This window comes from Rhinopithecus bieti, unplaced genomic scaffold (assembly GCF_001698545.2).
Source record: "Rhinopithecus bieti isolate Rb0 unplaced genomic scaffold, ASM169854v2 scaffold_15146, whole genome shotgun sequence".
NCBI lineage: Eukaryota > Metazoa > Chordata > Mammalia > Primates > Cercopithecidae > Rhinopithecus > Rhinopithecus bieti.
Window position 1 is genome coordinate 258,504 of NW_016808195.1, and position 23,114 is coordinate 281,617.

The window sequence follows — 23,114 nt, forward strand, 5'->3', positions numbered from 1 at the left end:
AAAAAAAAAAAAAAAAAAAAAAAAAAAAAAAAGAGAGAGAGTACTATATACCCGTAAAAAAGAATGAGATCCCGTCATTTCCAACAACATGGATGGAACTGGAGGTCATTATGTTAAGTGAAACAAGCCAGATACAGAAAGGCAAAAAGCACATGTTCTCACTTGTCTATGGCAGCTAAAAATGAGAACAACTGGACTCTTTGATTATGGCCCAAAAAACGGGGAAGTCCAGGATGGGGAGCAGGTTTGGCTAGATTCCGAATTTTGAAGGATGTTGTTTGTTTTTCTCTCTCTCTTCATCTTTCTTTGGGCTGGCCTCATTTTTTCCTACTTATGACTAGGCTTCCTTCACACGTCCAAAGATCCTTCCTTCGGATTTTACGTATGGATGCTGAGAAAGAGAGAGAAATCCTCATTGCCCAGGTCATTGCTAATCTGTGTTGCTCACGTGTGGGAGCTGCTTGTGCCTTTCTCTTGGGTGACTCCAGCTTCACAATCTAGTGGACAGAGAAGACTGCTCTTCCAGTGCCCATACACCAGTCCCAGAGAGATAGACTGGCTGGCTTAGTTTGAGTCACATCAGGTCAACTGACTACTATTTCCAGTGGAATAAAGTATCACAAGTGGCCAGACCATTTATAGGACAACCTATGTGGTCAGGAGTGGCATCTGTTGCCCAAAGAAAAGGGTGGGCAAATAGTGTGTCAGGAAAGACACAACTCCCCAAGAACCCTGTAGTGGTTCAGACTCATGGTTTCCCAGTCCAGACTCTCAGCTGGTCCAGTTAATTCGGATTTTTATTTGTCTTTAATGGCATGTCTTTCTTGCACTTTTCTATCTGCAAAATAAGATAAGCACTCATTTTTATTAAAGTCTGATTTTTTTAACCTTTCCTCTTCATTCATCGCTTCCCTGTAATTTTAAAACATGCAGATATCATTATATGTACTGCTATTCTTGAATGAGTAGATCTACTTTAGCAGTCTCGATTTCTTGACCAGTTACTTGCTGTAAACTGCTTTAAATATCAGGTCTGGACACACTCCTCTGTTGAAGCAGCCTCTTGAAGGCCACTAATGACCCCTGGGTGCTGAATCCATTGTCGTTTCTTGGCTGCATTGTCCTGGCTGCTGCAGCACTCCGTGATGGGCAATCTTACTTTCCCGCACCATTTTGGGAGTAAAAAATGTCCTCATAAAGGACCCAGAAAAACTATTTTTCTTCTTGGCACTTCTGCCCTTTTGGGCTGCCTGGTTTTGTTCTCTGTCTATAAATAGAGAAGGGACTCATTGTTCACCCCTCCACCTTTCAGCTGGGATGTATTTTGCCTTTGGAAGGCAGACCGAACTTGTAGAAAGAGCATGAGCTTTGGAATCAGGAGAACTTGGAATCACATCCCAGCTCCACACTTACTAGTCACAGAACTATCAGTGAAGCTTTTTTTTTTTTTTTTTTTTTTTTTTTTTTTTTTTTTTGGACACTTCTCTGAGCATGAGTTCCTGCTCCTGTAAATGGAGGGAAACAATAGTGCCTGCCTCACAGGATAGCAACAGAGTTTCATAACAAGGTACTGCACCCAGTAAATGTTCAATGCATATGAGTTCTCTTCCTCCCTCAAAGATATTTGGTTTGTCCTCTGTCACTGTATTAGTTCTGTGCTGTCTCCCCACTTCTGTATATCGTATGAAAATTGCCACTCATTAATTGTTTAAAGCATATCAATGTCTTCTGTATTCTAATAAAGCTGGCCATTAGAAACAATCCTAAAATTACTCTTTGGTAAAGTCCTTTTCTACCTTTTCTTTTGGAAAACAATAGTTTTTCCTTTTATTACTTCTGGCGTAACAGACATCTCTCTCTCTGCCTCCTCCCCTCCATCCTGTTCAGCATCTACTCCCTTTCCATGGAAAGGCATCCTTCTTCCTTGGGGGAACTGTTCTTTTACACCATGTGGTTCTGGTGGGTAAGCTGTGTCATGTGACCAAGGCTTGACCAATCATGGGATCTCATGCCTCTTGCCACAGTGATTGGCTTCATGATGGCCACATGACCTAAGTTTGGTTTATTGGTGTTCTTCCCTTGAATTTTACATCTGAGTGCTAGGAGAAAGAAATCTTTGTTTCCTTGGGAGTTGCTAATCTAGGTTGATGAAGCCTGGAGCTGCCCATGCCACATCTCCTGCCGTGTGAATAAGCTCTGCTATGTGAGGAAAGAATGAGTCCAACGCATGGAGAGAAGCAGAGATCTGAGATATGGCATGAGATGGGATGGGAGAAGAAGGAGAGAGGGAGAGACAATATCATCATTCGATTTCCTGAGGACAGCTCTAGTCCTGGCCTTTATGGAGATGAGCCAGTAAATTCTGATTTTTCTTTAGGCTGGATTGGGTTAGGTTTCTATTCCTTGAATTCGAGGGTCCTGATAAATGCATCAGTTTATTTAAAGTAACTGTTACATTATAAATGAGAGTTGTGTATATGTTACAACAAAATCCCAACAGTTAGTCTAAGTTGCTAACAAGGAATGGATTACTATATTGAACTCCTTCTAAGAGCACAGAGGTCTGAGGTTACAGAGCCCCTTCTACGTTTGCATCACTGGAACCTAGCATAGTGCTTGGCACATGGAAGGCCCCCATATGTATTTGGAGAATACAGTAAGGCACAAGAGAGAATCTGATTTGTTCAGTGGGTCAGTACAATCCAGCACAGGAGAGTCCTACTGGCTAGACCAGGGTTCCCACATGGGTCAACATCTTGGCTACCTATGGGTTAGGAACCTCACCCACAGTCTGGCCAGCTGTGAGTACAGAATAATAACTTCTGGTGCAGAAAATAACCTCTTTCCCTCATGGTGCAAAAAATAACCCCTTTTGCTAAATATTTATTTAAATTTGACTGTGGGTATGGCAGGCACTCTGAGTCTCACAAACGGAATAGCAGACGAGTGCTTCACTTGGCTTGTTCAGGACGCCTGAGTCCTCCCATTAAATCCCTTAGTGAGGGGTTTGAAGAGCTACTGGAGGAGTTCCAGAAAAAGCTGGGCTCCTTTCTGCCGAGGGTCTCCCCTTGAACTTCTCTTCCAGAGGAGAGCCGTGACCCTGACCAAGGGGGGGCAGTTCTGGGAAACTGTGGGAGCCTGAAGCAAATGACAGAGAAGGGGCTGACTCCAAAGCAACCCGGCCAGGCCTGCTGGTGAGAAACACGCCCCTTGCTATGGTGAGGCTGGCCACAGCCTGACACCGCCTCTGCTGCGGATGAGGGCATGGGGAAGCAACAACATTCTGGTGTCAGTCAGGCTCTGGCCATGCCCCAGACCCTGTTCCCACTGTAAGCTGACACTGGCTGGGAGGGGCCCCTCCTCTTTGAGGGCTCCAGGGCAGAGTGTGTTCTCAGACTTGAGCAGCAGCCTGTGGATGCTACAAGAGGGTGTAAAGAAAACAAACCAACCTCTGTAGGCCCGGTGAGGTGGCCTCTGATGTGTGTTTGAGAGGTTGGCATTTGCAGTAGATTTTAATCTTGGACTTGTTGACATGGCAACAGGGTTAAATGGGAGACAGTAAAATGTATCTGGAGGGTCTGGATCTGGCCCTAAAGGCCTAGGGGTTAGCCTAGTTCTCTCTAAGCTGTTTTGGGGTCGGGGCCAGCCTTTGGTACCTGGGCCTCAGGCTCCTCAGTGGTAAATTGAAGAGGTTTGTCGGGCCACAGGCTCTTGGAGGTTCCTTCCAACCTAAGTAATCCCCACTCACCATCAAGTAATGGCTCTAAATGCATTTGCTCTGTGGAGATAACCAATATGGAAAAGATTGGCCTCAAATTTAACTTTTTTTTAATAGGCAGTAAAGGATGGATGAGAAGTAACATTATTCCAAATAGAATGACAGGAATAATAATTATTACAGTAATAACAATAAAAAAATGCTTTAAAGATAGTCACTGTAAGCCAGGCACTCTATTCAAAATTTTACATACCTTACCTTATTTATTTCTTTGCAACACTCACCTGGGGTGAATATCATGGTACTTGTTTTGGAGATGAAACTACTGAGGTGCAGAGAGGCTCAGTTACTTGCCCAACAGCTCACTGTTCAAAGGTAGCAGTGCTGGGATTTGAACCCAGTGTCCACTTGATTCTAAAGCGTACATTCTCACCTCCTCTGTCATCAGGTAGGTGAGAGATGCCTTCTATTTTTTGCTGCAAAAGTGCAGACACAGAGGAGCAGCATCTGTCCATTTGCTTCTCCAGTGTTCATATGTCATAAATCCCTCAGGGATATAGCCTGAGATTTATTTTTCCAACCCGATCTACTGGCCACTCCCTGCCATCCCCACCAAACTCATGCTCCTTCTCCACTCATCACTTCTCCACAGGTCACAGTGGTCTGTGCCTCAGAGCCTTCATAGGTGCTGGTCCTTGTTCCTGAAACCCTAGTCTTCTCTCTTACTTCTGGAACATTCCTACTCGGCAAGGTTCAGATGCCATCTCCCTTTTAAAAGATGCTCTCTGATTTCCAAACAGCCACAGCCCACTTTTGCTTCTGTCATAGTCTGTATCATGTCTGTAATTATTTGTTTTAGTCAACTCTCATTCCGTAAATATTCACTGAGTGACTCTTTGTGCTTGGCACTGTGTTAGGTGCTTGGGAATTTTCTCCTGTCCACTTTTCCTGTCCTCTAGACATCCAATGCACAATCAAACTCACAGGTTTTTTTTCTTTCTTTCATTCTTTTTTTAAACAGAGATGTGCCTTATTTCCCCCAAATCCCAGGTAACTGACAAAGCCTAATACATAGAAAATGCTCAATAGCCACTTGATGAGCAGATCCATGACCCAGTTCTTATCTTACCTTTGAATAATTGCCTGTTTCTTCTCTCCATCCTTTACTAGATTCCTAGACTCTTGTGGCCAGGGGTGGGGACTTATTTTGCTTTTGTCCCCATTGCTTAGCACAGAGAAGTAATTTAATATGGCTTGTTGAATGAACGATTTGTGAGAAATGTGAGTTCTGGGAGTGGATATGCTAATTCTACAGGCATATGCTAATTCTGGGAGTGGATATGTTCTGGGTTCTGGGAGTGGATATGGTAATTCTACAAGCTAATTCTACAAGCATGTGACCCAGTGTGTATCCAGTGCCAATCATTGCTTGGGTGGGCGCCATGAAAAGCAAATACCATGCAGATCTCACACCCTCAGGATCCTGAGTGTGTGGTGACCGGGCGTATGCACACAAAGTTGCAAGAGAAAGATTCAGCAGGGGAAGAGCCCAGTTGCCAACCAGACAGTCACCCTGTCCAGAATCTCTGCTGGTCCCTGGCCCTGTCCTCAGCTGCCTGTGGCTCTAATTCCGATGACTTCCTTCCCTTAGAGGGCTCCTTGTTTCTGGAGAGAAATGAAAGTCACCTGTGAAAGAGGCTTGCCGAGATTATTGCTCCATCTAATTGAACGTGAATTAAAGTAGAAAGAAGGATTGGCATTCTTACTGTGCCCAGAATCATTGAACTTATGACTGAAAGATGCCACAACTGGTCATTTGGCCTTGTTCTCATCTTCTGTCTGCAGAAACCATTGTAGTGGGCCAGCCCTAGAATTCTCTTGTGGGAGAAGACTGCCTTGAAATCCTGAGGGCAAAGTTGGTAGGAGACAAAGTGATAACAAGGGAAAGAATTTTATTATTATTATTTTTGCATAACATAGCTTGGATGAAGGGGGTTCAAGAAAGAGAAGAAACAGAGGTAGAGAGGATCTAGCAGAGAGAGACTAGAACTTGAAGTCTGCATTGGTTAAACTTTTTAAGAACAGGGTTTTCTAACTTTTATTGTACTTTTTTTGTGTGTGTGAGTTCTATAAACCTTTTTCTCTCTTTATCAAAGACTGCTACACACACACACACAAACACACACACATACACCACCTTGTGTAAGTGGGTTTTGTTTGGGAGGGGTAGAACAGAGAGAAGTTGAAGAAAGTTGCTGCGTTTTTTTTGTTTTTTTTTTTGTTTTTTTGGTTTTATTGGTAAAGACAGCCCACAGAGGATAGTGAGACCATCGAGAAACTAAAATAAAATAACTCACTGGAAACAAGTGAAATAAGGCAAGAGATAATAGGAATTCTCCAGAAGGATAAGGGTCATTCATCGTGTGTAGGTTGGGGACTAAAACCATATTTTTATTTGACTCTCAAAGAACAAAGGCACTCACCACACTTCTTTGGTAGTAAATAACAGAAATTGATAGGCTAAAAAGCCAACAAAGGGTTCTATTGGGAGGATTCTGGGTGGCACATAGAACTGAAGGGGAATTTGAACAGTCAGGTCCCAACAAGCAGCAACAAGTAGACCCCACTTCAGGGCAACCCCATGGGGATGAATTGGCCCAGGGGTTTGCCATGCTAAGAAGGCTTCCACCAAGTTCAAACCTTAGGAAGAGAAGTTCAATGGCCTGAGTCAGGGTTACATCCCCACCCTCCTTGGCTGGGGTAGCATGGAGTAACGGTGTCGAGACTGACGGGCCATCTTCTCAGGACCACCTAGGAGAATAAGAGGAGACTTGACCGAGGAAGGAAAGGGGCTACTTTTGCCAAAACTCAGAGGAAGGGATGCCAGGCAAGCAGAATTAGCAAATGCCCATGCTTATGGTGCACCTCAGCTGTGAGATGTTGCTGCTGACACACAAGAGTGGAGCAGGTAAAATGACTACCCACCTCTACAATTAATTTCACAATAGGTCTATGGTTAGAACTAAGCAGTGCTGTGGTGTGTCGCTAACAGACGAAGGAGGAAGGAGAAGGGCTGAGAGTCCAATCCTTTATCTTCCAGTGCTAGGCCCTTTCCCATACACCAAGCTACTGCCCTGGCGCCCCCATACCTCCAAGCCTTTGCTTGAGCTCCCTCTACCTGAAGTTCCCTCTTCTTTCTTCGTTACCTCTTGATTTTGTTCTTTAGAACTCAAGAGTATCACCTGAAAGAAATCGTTTCTAATCTTGCACTTCTCCGTCGGTTAGGAGTCTATCCTCTATGTAGACCCGTATTTTATTTCATCATTAAAAGATGTATTGTTTGTAAAAATAGTTAACATAAACACACAGTAAAAAGTTCAAGCACACAAATTGATATAAATGGAAAAGTTGGGCGTTCCTTTGCCTCTGACCCCAGTTTGCCCCTCAGAGGCCACCACTGTTTCCTGTGTCTTCTTCCAGAACACATGCACACACGCACACACGCGTGTGTGCATGTGCGTGCACACACACACACCCCCCTGCACACACCCCCACTGTAAAGAGACTACCTCCCGAGACTCCGAGCCCTCTGAGGGCAGGGCCTCCTTGTTTGCCTCCAGGGCCCTGGCGACTAGGGCAGCCTGACTCCCTGCACAAATTCAGCAACTGACTGCTAAAAGCCATGCTCTTGCACAAGGAGAAGTGGGAGGGAAGGGGATGGATTCTGTCTGAGATCACTGGGTGCCACGCTCTATGATCTACGAGTTGCTTTTAATTTCCTGTGCTCAGCCGCCAGCAGCCTGATGAAATGAAGCAGATAGCAGGGCTTCAGATCTAGCCCTGCCTGGGCCAGGGCTTGTCTGCTTGCTGCAAGGTTATAATCCCCAGACTCTGAAAAGAGCTACGTGCACTGTACCCCCACAGCCACCCCCCACCCCACCCTGTCGCTGCAGCCTCCTGGGCCAGGGAATAGGCAGAAATGAAGCTGCTTGATGTTGCCTGTGGTTCCTAGGGCAGTGGTTCTGAGTCTGCCATTTAGGCTTTGGGGTCAGAGAGATGGTTTGGATCCTGGTTCTGTTGCCTCCTTGCTGTATGCCTTTAAGGCAAGTTGCCCTAACTCTCTGAGGCTCAGTTTTCTCAACTGTAAATGATGACTGTAAGTAGAACCTACTTCATGGAGTTCTTATGAGGATTCAGAGGGAATGAATTCAGTGTCTGAGCTGAGGTGCCTGGAACTTAACTCCTGCTGAGTTGGTGGCAGACGTCCTGGTTGTCTGTGTTTGCCATGTGGTCACCAGGATCAGCGCTCAGTAAAATGGCCCAGTTGGTGACTTTTGTCTTCTATCTTCTTTCCTTTTAGCACTCCTTTTCCCTTCCAGGTACTGACTGGTCTTACTTCTCCTCATCACTTCTGGTGTGGACAACAATAACTCCTCTCCTGCTGCTGCTACTATGACGCCCACCACCATGCCTTCCATCGCTTCCATGTTGACTGTGTCAGGCATTGTGCCCTTAATGTGGGCTGTATCAGCTAATCTTTACGGTCACCATTATTCCCACTTCACAGCTGAGAAAACAGAGTCAAAGAGAGTTGAGGTGTTTTCCCCAGATTTATAGAGTGAATAATTAAAATGAGAAGCCTGATGGTCCTTTATACTATGTGATAGAGACTTGATGGATTATCTCTATCACAAAGTTTGCATTTTAAAATGCTCTTCAAAAAGAGGCCAGAGCTTAGTCCAAAGAAATGAATTGATAATAGCAAGTAAATCTTTCTCAACAGGCTTAGGAGAGAGAAGATTTTGTTGAGGGACATGGAATACCTTCATACTACCCTTAAAAAATGAAACCAAGGCCACTGCTTGCTGCATCTGAAATTTAGATCAGTCTTGAATGTGTGTATGAGAGAACAGTACAACATTCCTTGCTGCATTTCACGAAACCGGTAGCAGGATGGAAATTCCTGGGAGTTATACTTCTTGATGCATGAGATTGTTTAACAAACAGAAATTCTCCCCCAGACTTTTGATTTAAAGAAAATCAAAGACCTTCCCTCAACTCAATGAAGTATTAATAACACGCGGAGTCCTGAGCCTTCATACTGAGCAGCTGCAGGGCTTCCCGCCGCCTGCAGGTGTCGCTGGCAGCTACTGGCCCATCTGCTGCTTGGCGGGTGATGGGAAGAGAAGGCCTGAGTCAAGACAGTAGGGCCCCTCACCTTTTTTTTTTTTTTTTTTTTTTTAGAGTCAAGGTCTTACTCTTTTGCCCAGGCTGAAATGCAATGGTGCAATCATATGCAATCATAGCTCACCGCAACCTCGAACTCCTGGACTCCAGCAATCCTTCTGTGTTGGCCTCCTGAGTAGCTGGGACTACAGGTGCATGCCACCATGCTCAGCTAATTTAAAAAATTTAGTAGAGATGAGGTCTCACTATGTTGCCTAGGCTGTTCTCAAACTCCTGGGGTCAAGCAATCCCCCTGCTTCAGCCTCCCAAAGTGCTGGGATTATAGGCATGAGTCACTCCACTTGGCTAGGGCCCCCATTATGACACATTCTTTAGCTCTAGGGACTCTTTGGGAATAATCAACTCTGTTCTTTTTGCAGAGAGGGTGCCCAGGATGGGAAGTGACCAGGTTTAGGTTCCCCATCCATAGTCAGTGGCCTGGCTTGCCCAGAACTTAGTGAAGAAGTGTCTTTGGTGGAAATAGTCAGAGTGTTGGATGTTTTTACAGCTTATGCTACTGTTAATCGAGGTCGTTGACCTTCCTTCCCCTCCACTTCCCTCTCCCTGTCTCTTCTTTTTCTCTCCTTTTATCTCTTCCCTCCTCCCCTTCCCATTTGGTCTTCACAGCAACCAGGTGAGTCTCCAACACTTTAACGATGAGTAGCAGAGGCTTGGAGGACATAATATGCCTGAATCACATCAGAGTGGTTGACAGAGGAGGGACTAAGGTACCACCAAACATGTCCCTCTTGGATGCTCCACTGCCTTAGTGTGGTAGTCTTGGCTCTGTTACTGATTTACTAAGTCCTGGAGCAAGTTAAATTATTTTGTTTCTCTATACCTCTGCTTCCTTGTCTGTAAAGAAGACAGTAACAATAGCTATCTCACAGGGTAGTCATTAAAGTGTATAAAGTGTTTATCAGAGTACCTGGTACTTACCAAGTACTTAATAAAGGTCACCTTTATGGTTTTTCTCCTGACAACCCTAAGCATTGTCATTATGTAGATTGTGTGCCCTCTAACTAATGTTATATGCTGGACTTGAACTTGTCTTGTGCTTTGCAGTGTAAAAGATTTGTTTTGCAATGCAAATTTAAAAGCAATCAATTTTTTCACTTGTTGAAGATGTTAATACTTAGTGCTGGTGTGTGTGTGGTAATGTGAGAGATAGGCACTTTCACTGGGGCTGCTGCATTCAAACAGTGTCAGCCAAGGGCACCATCACTTGCCCTAGTATTGTATAAAAAGGTGGGCCTGGCCCTCATGCCCCACTCAGGGATAGAACTCGCTGTCAGCTTTGGGAAGCTGACCAAAGTGCCAACTTCGGTGTTGTGCATTAGATGCTCTCGAATGTTCAATTTGAGGCAAAGCAGGATAAGCAAAACCCCAGTGTCTGAACACGATAAAAAAGTCACCTGAAGGGATTTGGACAAAGCAGTAAGCATTCTTCAGGGAGTGGCACTAAAACAGGGGAAGGAAGTTGAAGATGCCACCCACTGGTGTGGTCCAGTGGAGAGGGAGAGGTTCAGACTATAACTAGTTGAATATTAAATAGAAGAGTGATCGGTGAAACATGGAAACCTTGAAAGCAACCTGCCAACCCTTTGTAGGTGACTCACAGACTTCCCAGACTTACCTACCCTCTTGATTCCATCCAGCCCATTAAGCTTATTGCTCCCCACTCATCTACTGAACCCATTTCATTCGTTCCATGAGGATGATAAGCACTCCTTCCTCACAGGGCTGCCGTGTGCAACCAAACAGCGGCCTCTCCTCAAAGTGTTAGCACATGCTCAAAAAAAGGCAGCTCTTCTTTTGGGCCTTCTCAGACCAGATTCCTTTGATATTCCTTTGATACTGACTAGGAGACAAGAGGACCGTCTTCATTTGCTCATTAGTCAGCTGTCCTCATTAGCTCTGTAGTCCTGGATAAGACACTTAGGACCTTTGAGCCTCAGTTTTGCCATCCATGTGTGAAATGTGAATAATAATGGTACCTGCCTCATAAAGTTGTTCTGAGTATTCATTGGGATGGTGCATAAGGCACTTGGCATGATGTCTGTCTCAGAAGAAGTGGTCTGGAAGTTACCATTATAACTGTTACATAACAATATTATAATTATTACATAATTGCCTCTCTGAGAGGCAGCTGGCTTCCACTAACCTACATCCCTGGTGTTACCCACTGATTTGATTTCCACAGTTTGCCCACCTCTGAGATGAGGAATAGACTCCAATACCCTCCATCTAGCAAGAAAAATGATGATGGGCACACTGGGAGCATTTCCTTTTGCACTCGCCTTGTCTCATTGCTATTTTAGAGCTGTGTGCTGCATGCCATTTGCAGATAAGGCCATTGCCACAACAAGATTGGGACACCAGGCACAGGGTGCCTGGCTCTAGGTTCTCCACCTCATTGTTGACTTTGGCATGGGAATTTTAGAGGAGGGCTGCCATGGTCGCATTCTTCAGCACAGCAAAGAGAAGAGAAAACAGTGTGACTCTTGCCAATTTCCTTGAGCTCCAAGGGAAAGAAACAGAAACAGGGAACATGAGTAACAACACTAAAATGGGTTTGGAAGTGTGTTGGAATGAGCTGAAAGCCTTTGGGGCATGCTTCAGGAACAATAAGCTGTTCCTGTTTGGCTGCCCAGGATTTTTTTATTAGGCTGGGTGTAGCACATTAGGGAAGGGAGGTAGAATCTCACTGGTGGAGGTGATAGGGCACCTGTGGAGAGGGGATAGATTGTGGAAAGACTGGAAAGAAAAGGTTGTGATGTCTACGGTAGACTCCGAAAGTCTTCTTGTGTAGTGGGAAATATACCCGTCTCTCCACTTTCCAATTCAAACTTCAATGATGTCTGCATTAATCTCCAATGCTTTGGGAATTGGGTTTTTTGGAGGGATGTGGAGGAGTGCTGAATGTAAACTCAAGGTTGGCATGAAGCGTGAGCAGAGGCGGCCAGTGGGGACCTGCACTTATTCATCACCACTGTATAAACATGCACTGACCTGCTTACTTTTACAGACCTCACCTTCCACCTGACATAAAAACCTGTTGTATGGAGAATACTCTAATTACTGTATTCGTGTAAATTTGTAAGAAACACTGGTTGGCACAAACCTCTCCTACCCCCACCCTTTCCCCCTGGCAAGAGAAGCCAATATTGCATAACTAAAGACAAATGGAAGGCAGATTATGTGGGATCTTTCCAAATCGAGAGGAGGAGGGAGAAAAAGTTCCTTAAGGTTAGAGAAGCAGAAGAAGCTGTTGATACCTCAAGACTGGTGTTCTTTTTTATACACTGCTGCTTTAAAAAATGCCCTGGCTTAAAACAACAACATTTATTTTGCTCACGAATTGGAAGTTTGGCCAGGATGCTGCAGGAACAGCATGTCTCTCTCTCTCCACTCAGCTGGGGTGGCTGGAAGGCCGGGGCTGGACTCCTCTCACGGTTTGCTCACTCCCATACCTGGCAATTCATGCTGGCTGTCAGAGCTGGGGCCCTCGCTGGGGATGCCAGCCAGAACACCTACACCTCTCTGTGGGGCCTGGGCTTCCTCCTCACTGTGTGGTGGCCAGGTTCCAAAGGTGGGGGGCTTGGGAGAGAACTAGGCAGAAGCTCCATCACCCTTTCTGACTTAGCCTGAGAAGCCAGGCAGTATCATTTTGACTGTGTTCTATTTGATAGAAGTGAGTCCCCAAGGGCATTAGTTTGCTGGGTTGCCATAACAAAGCACCGCAGAGTAGGCAGCTTGGACAACAGAAATTTGTTTTCTGTTCTGGAGGCCAGAAGTCTGAGATCAAGGTGTTGGAAGGGTTGTTTTTTTCTGAGGCTGCTCTCCTTGGCTTGTGGATGGTCTTCTCCCTGCGTCTTCATGTGGGCTTCCTTCTAAGTGTGTGTCTGTGTCCTAATCTCCTCTTCTTACACGAGGACAGCAGTTAAATTGGATTAGGACCCCACCCTAATGGCCTTATTTTAACTTAATCACCTCCTGAAAGGCCCTATCTCTGAATACAGTCACATTCTGAAGGTACTGGGGGTTTCAATATAGGGATCTGAGAGGAGAGGAAGGACACAGTTTAGCCCGTCACACCAAGGATTGGCCATACTCAAAGGGAGAGGAATTAGGCTTCACCTCTTAATGAGAGGAAGGTCTGAGGGTTTGCAGACATGTTTTAAAACCACCACAACTGAGGAAAGGGCCAGGTTTGAGCAAGTCCTCTAGTTGATAGGGCCCCACGCTCCATCCCACACTCAGCACCCTCAGAAGATTGCGGGATCTCAGAGCACAGTTGGAATGTAGCTTTCAGGAAACACCCAGCGGCACACAGGAGTGAGCAGCACGTTTCAAAGGGCCATGGGTTTCAACCATTGGCGTGTCAGCAGTGAGCTCACTCAGGATGGCTCTTTTTCTGTTACCTCATCTCCAAATAAGGTCCTGGATTCTGGTATGAATTCAGGGGCTAGAAGAGCTCTCAAAATTATAACTGAGACTGAATTTTCCACCAACCTGTGAGTGAGGACTTAAGAATTAGATTTCATTGGACTTGAAGTAATACAACGTTTCTTCTCACTGAGCTGAGAAGCAAAACTCATACCCATTTCCTGGGGTATGGGCACAGGATTATGAGCAGGATGTGAGTTATGCCAGCTTTCCATCTTAGGTAACTCTTTCTATTGACCCCTTTCTGTTCGCCCAAAAGCAGCATAGTAGAGTTCCCAACTCACCAACTCCATTCTGACAAACCATCTGGGATCCGAACAGCTGTGGTACCTGGTCCACCTCTCCGCTGACAGCTACTGCCATAGGTGTGATTGTAAAAATCAAATTAGGCCAGGTGCAGTGACTCACACCTGTAATCCTAGCACTTTGGGAGTCCGAGGCAAGTGCATCGTGAGGTCAAGAGATCGAGACCATCCTGGCCAACATGGTGAAACCCCGTCTCTACTAACAATACAAAAACTAGCTGAGTGTGGTGGCACGCGCCTGTAATCCCAGCTACTCGGGAGGCTGAGGCAGGAGAATCGATTCAGCCTGGGAGGCAGAGGTTGCAGTGAGCCAAGATCGCGCCACTGCACTCCAGCCTGGCGACAGAGTGAGACTCCATCTCAAAAAAAAAAAAAAAATCAAATTAAAATGGCATTTTTTAGAGGCCGGGCTGTGCTGGGCAGTGGAGAGCATTTAGGGGAGCTGACCCTGGGGCAGAACTCGGGGCAGGGTAGATGTGCCCATGCGCTGGCCATCTCCCTCCACCCTGCCCACAATTGTCCTTTCCCACAGAACTTGAATGTTTGTTACCTCCCTTTTTATACTTCTTGAAGTGCCACCAGGAAGAGATTCAATTAAGTTGACATATTCCTCTGGAAGGTTTAAGGGGTGATCAGTGGGTTCATTAATTTTGTACCAGGACATTTTGGTTGAATTAGGGACTTGTGACTTACTCCTCCATTAGTAGTAAGACGGGGCCTTCCTTTGTACTGGGGAGAGATGGATGGGCTATTTGCACCTATATTTTTAGGAGCATAGTGGCCCCTGGAAGGAAAAAGACAACAACTTCGACTTGCTCTCTTGGAGATTCAGTTAGGATGTTTGTTTGGTGGGTGACCCCCACCAAGGTCAGATTGTAGGAAGAGTAATGAGGCCCAAGAAAGATAATTCTCCGTGAGGGTAAAGGAGAGTGGGCCAACCAACTGTCTTTTGCACCAAAAGTGAAAGGAGTGTTGCTCTGGGTCTATGAAAGTGGCCGATCCAGGACCAGTTATAACCTTTCGAGTAGGTGGACCAGTACAATCTTCCTCCCACCTTTGTTTCAGCCTTTGGTCAACTCCAAGTCTCTGGCTTCAGAAAGGACAAAGGGAGCAAGTAAATACCATCTGAAGTGGGTAACCTCATTGCCTGTTCTTCCCCCATCACACCAGTCTTCATAAAGCAAAATGTTAATTAATGCAACTGCATAAAATTAAAATGTCTTTGTGGAAGCAAATTCCACGAAGTCAAGAGACAAATGATAAAGTGGTACATGATATTTGCAACACATAAAACAGACAGAGATAATTTCCTTCTTTTACAAAGAGCGTATACAAACCAATAAGAATAAACATGAACAGGCTAACCAAAAAATGGGCAAAGGATATGAAAGGCAGTTCCCAGAAAAACAAATGCAAATATTCAATAAGTGAATGAAAAGATGTTCCAGTTTCATCAAGTCAAAGACATGCAAATCCAAACAACAAGGTGTAATTTTTCACCTATCAGATTGGAAAAAATTTAAAATGTGTGATAATACAATCATCTCTCGATATTCTCAAGACATTGGCTCCAGGACCCTCCACTTGCCAGAATCTGAAAATGCTTAAGTCCCTCATATAAAATGGCATAGTATTTGCATATAACCTACACACATCCTCCTATGTACTTCAAATCACATCTAGATTATTTATAATAGTAAAAAGTGGTTGTACTGCTTTGTTTTTATATGTATTTTTTGTTGTATTGATATTTGTATTTATTTATGTTTTAAAATATCTTCAATCTGAAGTTGGTTGAATCCATGGATACAGAACCTACAGATATGGAGGGCCAACTGTACTCAGTATTGACAAGTGAATGAGGTAACAGAGGTTTTTATTCAGTTAATGTGCAGATAACTGGATGCAATATTTTAGTTGTGCGTTTTGGTAATGTGAATCCAGTATAAATGCATATACCCTTTGATGCATGGGCAAGAGTTTAATTTACACATACATTCACAGAAGTACATCAGATTATTGATACTAGAATGTCCATTGCAGCATTGTTTGTGAGAGGGAAAAATGGGGAAGGGCCATAACTGGGAGTTGAGTATTCCAAGTATGGTACATTCTTGGGGTAGAATATTATGAGGCCATTAAGAATTTGCTAAACTACTTTCAAACCTATTAAGTGAGTCAGAACCTACTGGGTAGGGCAATGCCCAGTAAAAGGCACCCCTTGTAGAACAGATGACACATGGTAATTGTCAACGCAATTTATGAGCATCTCATGAGACACTGGCAGTAGGCTCGGGATGCTACAGCCCTCTCTGAACAAGGCAGAGTCAAAACTGAAATATCTGGGTTTGTTCTGAAACCTCTCTGTATTTATAGCCTGGTGGGATCTAGGAAAACTTGAGTCACAAGAATATATTTTCTCTCCAGTCCTCCAGCCTCTGTCCAGTTCTGGTTATAGTTTAAGGTAGGATTGCAGTCTGGGGCAGAAATTGAATGTGCCGTTTATTATTGAATGAAAACAGGACTTTGAGAATATCAGTTCTTGAGAACAAATCCCCAGGGATGAAAGACGGGTCCTTCCTGTTTATTTACATGCTGTGATTTGTTTTAGAAGCAGCAGTGCTGACTTGCTCAGGGACAGATGACTTGCTCAGTGCTGACTTGATCAGCAATACTGACTTGCTCAGGGACAGGCTCTTGCAGGGTGATTCTGCACAAGAGCGAGGCAACATCCACGGCATCAGACCACCCTTCCAGGCAGTGAACACCAGTAAGAAAGGTGCAACCCTGTCCCATTGGTGATGCACAGCTTCCAGTCTTAGAGCCAAAGTATGCGCAGAAAGAGTCAAATTGTTTCAAATGAACTCTAGCTTTCTACCTCCCATTCTCAAGCACTGTGGACATAGTAGTTCTATAGCACAGTTCTCAAACTTCAGCTATCAAAATCACTTGGAAAGCATATGAAAAGGAATTTCTGCATCCCATTGCCAGGATATCTAATTCAATAGGTCTGAGGTGGTGCCTGAGAATCTGCAAATTCCCAAACCACATTGATGCTATTGTAATGGTCTTGGAACCATACTTTGGGAACTACCAATTTATAAGGATACTTTATCAATTTTTTTCTTTCTCATCAACAACCCTCACATAATTTAACTATTCTCATCCCTTTTCCTTAAAACTCAGCTAAAAAGATGCCTTCTTTCATAATCACCAGTCGTTGGACCTCTTCTTTCCTTTTCCTTTTCCAAAGAACCCATCTGACAATGGCAGACGCCTCCCTGAAAGGGTGCGGAAGAGGAAAAAACTCAGCAGGAGAAGCCACAGTCCTTTTTTCAGATAAGGAGAGGACTGGGAAGATCATGTGTTAATTTTTGACTTCTCCTAACACAAGCAGACATTCATCATCTGTCAGGGTCTGGGCATACCAGCAGCGTGCAGCAGGGGGTAGCTTTGGTCTCTGAATCTCCCCGTGGCTGCCTGAGGATGGGGGCAACGGTCCTGTGGCCCCATTCCCAGAAGGAAAATTTTGGCAAGAGAAGAGGAAAAGCGATCCAGAATGTTTGTTTTTAGAAGCACGCTCAGTGGGGCCTGGCTCCCTGCAGAGCCCTATCAGTGCTGCCTTCACTGGCTTCCCCTTCTCCCACTTCCAAAGCCTCTTCTACCTCCTCAGCTGACGGCTCCCTTCATCCAGGGGGCTGCCCTGGTAGGCAGGTCTTGGGCCACACACACAGTGATTATCCCAGGGGGAACAAGGCCGCTGGAGAAACAGGAGCAGAGAAATTCTTTTGTTGGAAAATGGCGGGATCTTTTTTTTCCCCTCTCCATTTTTCTAGTGGAAAATAAAAGAAGAAAGGAAGAGAAAAAAGAAGGAAAGGAAGGGATAAAGGAGGAAGAAAGGAAGGTAGAAAAGGACAGAAAGAAATCTGATTTGGAGTTTACTTAGGTGGTAGAGGTGGCACAAACCTTTTCCAAAAAGCTATCCCTCCTCCTTCTCTGGGTGACATTAGTCTGCTAGGTGGAAGCAACTCTTGTCCAAATTCAGAAGTACTTTTCTGGAAGGAGGAGAGAGACTCAGCCCAGCTGTTAAACAAGTGGTAACACAGAGCACAGGATAGATACATACAGCTTGAGGTGTATGGGAATCCTCTGGGAGTTTTGTGAAATGTAGATTCTACTTCAAGAGGTCTGGGGTGAGACCTGAGGTTTTGCATTTCTAACAAGGACCCACATGATGTTGATGCTACTGGTCTGAGGCCATTGCTTTGAGTAGGAAGGTCATAGAATACTAAGGGTTAGAAGCAACCTTGGCATACATTTAAGTGCAATCGTTTTACAAATGGGAAAACTGGTCCCCTAAGTGGTTATGTGACCTTCCCCAAGGCCACCAGATGGTTAATAGCAGAACCGGGTCTAGAATTGGGTCCTTGCACTCCTAGTCCCATGCTCTGTCTACTTCCTCAGGTAGGAACTGAGGCAGGAATATAAAATGGGTGCTGGACACACTGGAATATGAACATTGAAAAGGAGCATCTGGACCTGAGGAAGCCAGTATGCACAAGTCCACTCTGCCAGCGTCCCAAAATCAGGACCTGAGACTGCAAACCTCTTCACTAAGGAGCCGGTTGATTGCTACTTCCCAGTCACCTGACAACCTGACTCGTGGCCCATTAGGCAACCTCTGGGAAGAGGGAATTCCACGATACTGTATTTTCAATCTGCATTTGGTTAAAAAAAAAAAAAAAAAAAAAAGTCCTTGTATAAGTGGACCTGTGCAGTTCAAACCTGTCTGTTTAGGATCAACTGTATTTGAATTATCCTTACTGACTGAGCATCCTTAATCTCAAAATCCAAAATCTGAAATACTCATTTGAACGTCATGTTGATGCTCAAAATGTTTTGAATTTTGGAGCATTTTGATATCAAATTTTTGGACCAGAGGTGCTCTACCTGTGTATTATAAACCAGGGGATATACAATTCCTGAGAGCCTTTGCCACGTCCCAGACCCTCTCATTTTTTACATTTGTATACTCCTCATGGTTTCAGAAGTAATACTTTGCCCAAGACATCTGGGAATTCTGAAATTGGAGGTCAGACTTTCTAGGAAGAAAATCGTTTATTCTGCAGTGTTGATCAGGGCAGACCACTGTAGTGACCCAGGAAGGCACCTGGGCTGGATGTTTAAAGACCCGAATTTCAGGCCTAGTCCTGCTGCATCCTAGCTCTTGAGTGGGTTTCTAGGGAGGCTGTAGCATTCACTCATTCACTCGTTCACTCTCTTCATTCAAGCAATCAACAAATATTTTATTGACCACCAGCTGCTGTGCCAGAAGTTAAAGACACAAACAATATCCTCTCTGCTCTCAGGAAATTCACAGTCTAATATGGGAGGTGGATAAATCAACTAATAATTACAATATAGCTATAAGAGGTGCAGGAAACACCGTGTGCTCTGGGAGGATCAAGGAGGGGTTGTGATGTTAGGTTGGTGGGTGGAAAAGCTTTCCTGAAAGTGGTGCTAGTTGGTCTGAGTATTGAAGGAAGATTGGGGAGGGGTGGGGGCCACACAAAAGAACCTTCTAGGCAGAGAGAACAGCATGACACAGTCTAGGGTCCTGAAACTGCACAGAACACCCAGGGGATTGCAAGCTATTATGTGTGGTTGGATCACAGGGTCCCTAGTGGTGTGATGTGGGTGGGATCAGGTCACAAAGGCCCTTATTTACTGAGCTGAGGTCAAGTTTCAGTTAGACAAAGCTGTGAAGATAATGCTGGTATTATTAGTTATAGTAATAATTGTAATAATCATCATGATAGTTACATTCATGAGCCCAATGCTATCATTTGATCCACATAGCAACTCTATGAGGCAGGCACTGATGCTATATCTGTTTGTACAGATGTAGAATTTGAAAGGATGAGTAACTCACAGCCATGCAGCTGAGGTTCCAATACAACAGTACTCCCAACCCCATTAGATTTAAAGCACCCTTTCATGACAGATATTTTTAAACTCTCTTTAATGTGAAATGAAATTCAAACATAATGTAACCCATTTAGAATGTACTTTGAAATATGTGTAGTACTCATCTTTATTATGAAGAAAATATAAAAGAAAAATAATTTGGAATAAAATAATGTGTATTTCGATAAGGAAATGTTCAGACCTCACTATCCTAGAAGCACAATAATCAATGTGTTTACTTATTATGTAAAACCACCTTGAATGCAGCAGCTCCAGTTGCAGATGGACACCTGTGTGCTGAGAGAATGAAGTAAATACTATCAGCAGTGATGCTAATAGTGAACTGATTTTTTCAAATGGTGATCCATCCTTGGTAAAGTTCTGAATGACAAGGTACAATATTCCCTTAAAAACTGGTGGGAAAACTGGGATTTGAACCCTCATCAGCTAATTCCAGCATGTAAGCAAATAATTCCTACCTGGGGATGACTGCTCCCAGATGGTAGGCACCTCGTATCTCAGAGATACCAGGGGCAGGCTGGCAGGGGCCTGCAGAAAGCCCTGGGAGAGCAGGGTGTGGTTTTGCTGAGTCCCAGGGCCCCCCACAGAACATCAGAATGACAGTCACTCTGCTTTGCTTGCCTTACATTGTTTTCCCAGTGGGTGGGATCTCGTCAGTTCTGGGCTTTTGACTGAATAGCTTTTCCGGTCCTTCCATGAAGACTTCCACATTTTATGACCATGCTCTTCCAGGTCTCTAACATTATGTAGAGGTTCCACGTATGCACTATGGACTGAATAAGACTCAGAGAACAACAGACTATTTGCTGATTTTCCAAGTATTTTTTTGAACCTCTGTTTTTTTTTTGTTTGTTTTTTTGTTTTTGTTTGTTTTTTGTTGTTGTTGTTGTTTTCTGATCTATGGTTGCTAACAAAGCACTCCAAAACTTGGTGTACTAAAACAATAATCAATTTTTCAAGACCTTATAGGTTAAATGAGAGATTCTTTATCTCATGGTGTTGGGTGGGGCACTTAGATACCAGTTGTTCAAACAAGGGCCTTATTTCTCTTTTATATGAGCCCCTCCACATAGCTGTTTGGGCTTCCTCATAACATGTCTGCTAGATTCCTAAAAGAAACTCTGCAAGTGCACAAGGCAGAGGGAGAAGTTACAGGTCTTTTAAGGCACAGCCTCAGGAGTTGCACAGTGTCGTTTCTGTAGTATTCTAGTGATCAAAACAAGTCATGGAACCACCCCAGATTCAAGGGGAGGCAAAATAGACTCCATCCTTTGATGATGAGTTGAAAAAAATTTACAGCCAGCTTTATTCTACCAAAATCTACTATGTGTCAGGCACATAGTGCCGGGTGCCTGGGGATATGAATGGCAAACAGAATCATACATAATCTTTTGCTCTCATGAGCTTATAGTTTAGTGGTAGGAAGAAGAAATCAATTATCCACGCCAGTAAAAGTGTAAGTAGAAGGACTACAAAGGGATATGCTCAATGCCAGAAGAGCATAAAACAGGGTAACAAAACCATAATCAAGAATGTCAGAGGAGAGTTACCTGATAAAGGAGCACTAGGGCTGACATCTGAAGAATCGGTAAAGTTATTTAAGTTTTATGTATGCCTAGCACATGGTAGATCCTTGACTAATATTTGCTGAATGAATAAATGATAGGCATGAGAAAAACTCTGTGACAAGAAAGACAAGGGGCTGGGGAACAAAGAAAATGGAGGGTTGTGGTGTGGGATAAGGCCAGCGGAGGGTAGATGGTATAAATCTTTGAAGCCACGTTGAGTATCGAGTATCTGAGTCTTCAGCCTCAGAGCAATGGGTTTGAAGCCAGAGCAGGTTGGTTTAATAAGTTTTGGGCTCTGAAAAAGCCACCTTGACTACAATGTGGAGAATCAAATGGTTTGGAGGGCTAGGTAGTAGTTGGGAGGAGCAGAGAACGAAAGGAGGAGGGAGATTGGCTAGGACACTCTGCAGAAGACCACACAGTCGGTTCAACGAATATGGAGATGGAGAAAACTGAGGAGATCTATCAAGACTGAGAAAGAAATGGCTCTTTGCTGTGGTCAGTTCCACTCCTGTCAGCCCCTCTGGCCCTGGGAGCCTGTGGACATCTATAGGTAATTTACACCAACCTGCGGGCATCTGAACTCTGAAAGGGAATCTGTAGCACTCTCAAGGAAAGGCAAAGAAGGTGAGGCCAACACAACTCACTTTATGCCCTCAGAGCTGCATTTCAGGGCAGGTGCCAGGCGCCTTCTCCCACCTCAGGCTCTGAAGAGGAATATTGATTTCTGCAGCTGAGAATATAATGTTGGTGCTTGCTCTCAGGGCTCTCATTTTGCACTGCTCGTACCTTGGGGGAGGAGAGAGACCGTGGCTCTGGAGATCAATGGCTGTGAACAGGATCGAGGAGAGGAGACCATGGTTTCTTTACTCAGCCTATGCTGTCACAAGGTGGCCACAGAAACAAGGGCCATTCATCTAGGATTCTCCATCAGTGGCACTGTGAGAGTTTTGCTTTTACCTTTTCTATTGGAGAAAATTTCAAACTCATCTATAAGTAAACTAGTAAAAGTTACCATTTTACCATCAGCTCCAACAATTATCAGCTCATGGTCAGTCTTATTTCATCTATTTCCCCAACCTCTCTCCCCCTGCATTACTATGAAGCAAATCCTACATGGCATATAACTTCATAGGTAAATACCTTAGTTTTATTTTCTAAAAGATAGGAGCTCTTTTAAAAAAAAAAGCACAGTCATGGCATCATCACACTTAAAAATATTAATAATTACAAATGGATTTGTAATTTTGATGTATCATATATTATGATATGATTATTTGATATCATCAAAAAATTAATAGATGTTTGTTCACTTTTCCCTACTTGTCTTATAAAAAGTTGTTATTTGCTTTTGTTTGTTCATTTGAATCAGGGTCCACACAAGGCCCATACGTTGTAATTGATTACTGCATCTTTTAGGTCCCTTGTAATCTACAGGTTCTGTCTCATTTCTCTCTTTAAATAATTTTCCTCACCAGTGTTTTGGAGAAGAAACTGGGTGGGTTGTCCCGCAGAGTTTCCCACATCTTGATCTTGCTGATGACATCTTTGTGGTGATATTTAATAGATTCCTGGTCCCTTGTGTTTTGTGTCAATCAGTAGTTGGATGTTGAATTTTGATTAAATTCACAATCAATTTCTTTTGGCAAGGCTACTTCATCGGTGGTGCTCTCTTTATCTAGCAGAAGGCACACTGTATTTGATTGTCCCTCTGGAATGTGAGCAGTCACTGGTCCTTGCTTAGATGCATTAATTCATTAGGAATTGCAAAATGGTGATAGACTAATTCTATATTCTGCCTTTTTTTGTTAATTAGGTAGAATACTTCTATACAGAGAAACTTTCTCTCATCATGATTAT

The 23,114-nt window shown here is 44.0% G+C and overlaps 1 long non-coding RNA gene across 2 annotated transcripts; it reads right to left on the reverse strand.

Annotated features, from left to right (window-relative positions):
* Positions 1 to 6,306: 6,306 nt before the first annotated feature.
* Positions 6,307 to 10,890, reverse strand: LOC108537937 (uncharacterized). Of its 2 annotated transcripts, none has more exons than XR_001887957.1 (3): positions 10,581 to 10,890; positions 6,868 to 6,960; positions 6,307 to 6,529 (listed from the first exon to the last, which is right to left on the reverse strand). It is a non-coding gene; the product is annotated as an uncharacterized LOC108537937 (long non-coding RNA). The 2 variants fall into 2 exon arrangements; XR_001887958.1 differs by lacking the exon at positions 10,581 to 10,890 and adding an exon at positions 9,030 to 9,069.
* Positions 10,891 to 23,114: the final 12,224 nt, after the last annotated feature.